The sequence below is a fragment of the Sphaeramia orbicularis genome, chromosome 4 (genome assembly GCF_902148855.1).
Source record: "Sphaeramia orbicularis chromosome 4, fSphaOr1.1, whole genome shotgun sequence".
Lineage (NCBI taxonomy): Eukaryota > Metazoa > Chordata > Actinopteri > Kurtiformes > Apogonidae > Sphaeramia > Sphaeramia orbicularis.
In genome coordinates, this window is record NC_043960.1 from 1,503,535 (window position 1) to 1,509,534 (window position 6,000).

The window sequence follows — 6,000 nt, forward strand, 5'->3', positions numbered from 1 at the left end:
TGTTGTAAGTTCTTGTGGCCTTGCCAATTCTACATTTGATCTTTTTTATTTTTAACTATAATCTTTGAAATACAGGTTTAAAAAAAAAAAAAAAAAAAGACAGGCAGGGGTATCTAACGTACGGCCCAGGAGCCAAACCTGGCCAACTAAAGGGTCCAACTCGGATCATGGGATGAATTTGTGAAATGCAAAAAGTATCCTGAGATATTAACAGTCAAGGGTGTCAACGTCATTTTAGTTCAGGGGCCACAAACAGACTATTATGATTTCAAGTGGGTCAGAACAGTAAAATACTATCAAAATAGCCTGTAAATAATGACAACTTCAAAAAATTCTATTTGTTTTAGTGTAAATACATAAAATGACATGAAAAAACATGAACATTTACAAACCATTCTTTCACAAAAAATGTGAATAACCTCAACAAATGAACAACCTGAAATGTCTTAAGAGAGCTGAATGCAATTTTAATGATATTATGCCTGGTACTAAATATTCTGTGTATTTGTATACCCACTGTGATCCGTAAGTTGTGAACTGAGGCATAATATTGTTCTAAAATTGTACTTATTTTTCTCAAGAATTTTTGAGTTGTTCATGTTATTCACATTTTTTAAAAGGTAATTTGTAGATGTGAACATTTTCACACTGTAATTTTACTTTTTTTACTCTAAAACATTGTTGAGGTGTTTATAGGTAATTATACTATTATTTTACTGGTTTCAAATGTATGTGGCCCCTGGACTAAAAGGACTTGGACATCCCTGATGTAAAGTGATGGAAGTTAATAATCTGAGAACTAAAGTCACTGCTCTCCGGGCCAAAAAACCCTTTGATTAAATATAAAGAAACAGGGATGTGTGGAGTCCAGATACCAGAAAAGAAAATGTGTGGAAAAGTGGATAATGTGGACTATGGAAGCATGTGTTTATTATTTTATACACAAAAATAAACTGCCTTCTTGTATTTTTATCATTGCTTTTTTGGTGTTTTGAATCTATTTTTTTTCAACATTCTTTGTTCTCGTTTCTTTCCTGATTTTGAGAATAACTAAACCACAAGAAACACCAAAAACGCATGAATAAGGAAGTTTATTGCTTGTGTATGTCACGTGCCCATAGTGCACCAGCAATACTTTGAATTAAGTAGAAGTGAAATGTGATTTTGAAGTTTTTGGCTAATGATCATTAGTCTGTTATCACTGTTATACTGGTTAAAACATGAATTTAATGTTATTTTTTTCATCAAAGATCGGCTGGAGGTAAGGGAAGAAAATAGAAGGACACAAGGAGATAAATAAGATGTTCCTAAAAGAGAGAGAAACACTAGGAAGATTTTACAAATGTACAGAATCCTACGTGAATAGCTGGTTTCTCCAGTGAAGTCAGCTCTAAACAGCTGATAAATTAAAGGTAAAACTCCCACAAAGTGTCTTAGTCAGGTGTTGGCGTCTCCACATGTCACCAGAACAGCTTCAGCGGTCCCTGGCATCGATTCCACATGTCTGTGAACTCCACAGATGGCACCAACACCATTCTTCAAAACACATTCCCTCATTTTGCGTTTTAATGAAGGCGGTGGAGAGCGCTGTCTAAAACACCAGCTCAGAATCTCCTGTACGGTTTAACCTGGGTTGAGCTCCGGTGACTAAAATAGCATATTATTCACGTCAGGTTCGTAGTTAGTGAGGCCTCATGGCTGCCTTGTCATCCAGGAGGAGACAAGCCCCATCAGGTTTTTCTTTTAATTAGTCACCTGTCTGTAAAAGGCCAGGATGTCTGCACCTGCCCACATCGTCTACAGGACACTTAGCTGTGCTTGACTCTATTTGGAGCCCGCTGTTGTCTCTGACTGCACTATCTATCTATATCTATATACATATATTCTCTGACTCCTCAGTGGCGTCCCATTTATTCTCCTCTACATGTCACTGTGAGTCATGACAGCAGCCCAGGAGGTGCTGCAGTGCAAAAGTCATTCAGTGTCTATTAAGTGGGAACATCCGGCTCAGCCCTCTCTGCTACTTGACAGACGTCATGAAAGAGGAAGAAGAACCTATCCACCTGACAGGACTGAATGGAGCTCACTACTACCTCAGTGCGTCAGTAATAAGATTAGAGGATAAGAATCACTTCAGTACTAATGTGTCAGCCAGCTTTTGTGTCTGCATGGTTCATGTCCACTGTCTGCGTACAATATGAAGTCCTGGCAGTAAATGAACCAAGGTTAAAACTACACTCTTTTAATCCTAACATTTCTGACATTTGTACTAAGTATAATAAGAAAATAGGCACTTTGTTTCATTGTATGTGGGTCTGAGAGAAACTTCGGAATATTTGGAAAGAGGTTTCATTAATTTATAGATTTACAGAATGTGTTATCCCTGTGGATTCAAAATGTTGTATTTTGCAGATCTTCCCTGAGCAGTTTCAAGTAATTGGAAGAAAAAGGAAACTTTAAATTTTTGTTTATTACAAACCAAACGAGTTATTTCTTTGAAATGGACAGATATTCAAGGACCCACAGTGAACCAGTGGATTAAAGAAATGTCTTCTAAGCTGGCACTGGAAAAGCTGACGTACCTGCATAAAGGAAAGACCACAGACTTTTAGAAGATCTGGACCTTTTTTACAATTTTTAAAGGACTTGTCTGTATAGTCAGTTCAGTTGTGTCTGTCCAGTATGTTTTGTTGCACTGGGAGTGGGTGCTGTTGTGTGGGTGGGGGGTGGGAGGGAGGGACTGTTTTGATGTGTTGTGGTTTTTTTTGCTCGTTCTTATAAAACTATGAAAATGACAATAAATATATTTATGAGAAAAAAAAAGTCTGTCAGAAAATGAACCAAGGTTAAAGTAGTTTTGATTTTTCATAACAGTTTAGTTTTATTTAGTTTTGACTTTTTTTTCTAATTCAGTTTGTTTTAATTAGTTTTTAGAGCAGGTTTGCTAGTTTTTAATAGTTTTTGTTTTTTTTTCTAAATGCTTAGTTTTAGTTTAGTTTTAGTTTTTTCATGTCCTTTCTCTTCTTCGCCGTCCTATTCACATAAATCCCAGACAGGACGCCGCTGCTTTAGTCTCCATGTTTCCAGGTGGGGACCAGAAGACAACAGGAAACCAAGTGACGGACCGTGAAGTACCATACGGTGCCAACAGCTAAAACTGATGGAGTGAAATAAATCAATTTTGTATCAATCCAACATTGACAAAAACATAAATAAAGGGAATTTTATCCATAATTTTTGTATGTTTTAGTTAGTTTTATAAGTACACAGTACAGTTTCAGTTAGTTATCGTTTTTTTCTTTTAATTATTGTTTTTATTTATTTCACTTAACGAAAATGTTCTTTCAGTTCTAGTTTTCATCATTTCATTAGTTTTCGTTAACGATAATAACCCTGAAATGAACTAAACGAAACTTCTAAAAACAGGTTAAAATGTACCTTTTGTTGAGTGTTCTGTTGAGGTGTGTGCATGTGTGGGTATGTGCGAGTTTAAGTGTGTGTACATATGATTGTTTACTTGCACTTGCATTGTCTTTTTTATGATTGTTTTTTTATGTTATATACCTGTTGTGAAGCACATTGAGTCTGCCTTGTGCATGAAATGTGCTCTATAAATTAAGTTGAATTGAGTTAAACAGACAGTGGTACAGGAGAATTTTTAGCACCATACACTGGAAAAAAATCAAAATTTTACCAAGAGTATTTTTCTCATTTCTCATCCAAATGTCTCATCACACTTAAAATAAGACAGAATCAGCTGAAGAGTAACTCTTCAGTGAGATATAAGAACTGATTTTTAGATAATAGATCTTGAAAATATTATTTCAAGAAATCTTGCCAAGATAATTTTCACTTGTTCCATTGGCAAAATTTTTTTTTTTTTTTTGCTGAATTCAAGATTTTTTTTTGCTTAACTCAAGGAACAAATGAAAATTATCTGAATAGATTTCTTTAAGTAAGATTTTCCAGATCTAATGTCTAAAAATAAGTTCTTATATCTCACTGAAAAGTTCCTCTTTAGGTGATTCTGACTTATTTTAAGTGTGATGACATATTTGGACTAGAAATGAGAAAAATACACTCGGTAAGATTTAGATTTTTCCAGTGTGTTACAAACCTAAGTGAAGTTGGTCTACACTAGTCAAAACTGATTACATTTATCAACACAAAGTATACATCTTCATACAGCTCATATGTATGTATGTGTTTTACAGTACGAGCATGACACGTTTTGCTTCCATCCATGTGGCTGGTGACTTTCCAGACAAGGTGAAAGCAGTTATCGACTCACAGTCAAGAAACCTAATGGCTGCTTGCCAATGGATGAACACCTGCATCATATTTCACCTCTATTTCTTTTTTTGTTGGTATGTCAAAGCGTGCCTGGACTGTAGAGGAAGCACAAAGACAGGACAGAAGAACCATTAGCTTTAAGGTCATTTCACCAAGGATGTTTCCAACAAAGCAAAACGAAGCCGGTGACGCACACATTTTGGAGAAACAACTGTAAAACCTCATGAAATACAAGTGCAAAACACAAACTGCCGATGCTGTCTTTATGTCTTTACAGTGAGTCATGTCTGTGCAACAGCCCTACTGGGCCTTCACATTTCCTTGACTGCCTGCAAAGGTGATCGAAGATCCCGTGGCAGGTAGTCTGTCCATCTCCTCAGCACGGCGTCTGGAGCTTTCGACGGAGACGTAGCGATTATAGCTGATGGAGCGCAGCCAGCCAAAGCAGCATGACTCATTAGTTTCTTAACAAGGTGTTTTCAGGAGCTGGCTGGGGACCAATAACAGGCAAGAAAAAGAGGAAAATAAAGGAATGTATTCAGTATCACAGAGCCAGGCTCATTTATTTGTATTAATTGTAAAGACAGGTGAATAAAGAGGAGAGAATAGATGACAATATATCAAAAAGACAACCCCCAAAGACCCAAACAGCCGCTGGAAACCAAAACTGTTTACTGATATAAAATGTTTAATACTGGTTGAACCAATAATCTTATCAATACATGTACATGATTGAGGTAAAAGGCCGTTTTTCTTCTTCCTGTGTGGACGATCAGACGCTCAGTAGTGAACATGGAAACATCTTCTGCAGCACTGACTCACCAGTAAAACCCATGGAGTTTAACAAATGACAGCGGATGGAGACACTTGTTCATTTGTTCAGTTACTGATATATTTACAGAAAAAGTCATTATTTGTTCAGTTTTCTCTCTTTTGGTTTAATGACCCTCAACTTTACACTTCAAACACTCCACAGGAGTTCTTGTTTGTTTAACCCATACAGACCCAGTGCTACTTTTTCTGGCAGTTCCCAAATAAAATTTTCCTCTATTAAACCTTTCTTAAGTAATTTATCACCCTTTATTACAATATTACACTCTGTATTCTCCATTTTTCACTGAAAATGATGTATTTTTTTCTATTTAATTTCCTATATTCAACCCATAAAGACCCAAACAGCCGCTGGAAACCAAAATTGTCTACTGATATAAAATGTTTAATACCCATTAAACCAATAATCCTATCCATATATATAAATAATTAGTGTGAAAGGCAGTTTTTCTTCTTTTCATGGTCATCAGATATGACCTATGTGGACGATCAGAGGCTCTGTAGTGAACATGGAAACATCTTCTGCAGCACTGATTCACCCTATGTTCAGTTATTGATATATTTTACAAAAAAAGTCACTCTTCAGTCTTTTCTATTTTGGTCTAATAACCCTCAACTTTACTCTGAGCTTTTATGAAGATCTACATGATCAGAAAATGAAATTCAGGAAAAAAAAACAACCTGATTTTCACAGAAAAATCCTAAAGAGAGACATCATAAATGATCACTAAAGAAAGATTAAATAGAGGGAAAACTGTATTTCAAATGTGCCACAGAAGTAGCTCTGGGTCCTGATGGGTTAAGGTGACATTTGGAGTCCGCTTGTTTCAAACTTCCGTCCATAGAATTCAATGGATTCAATAAAACTCACTTATG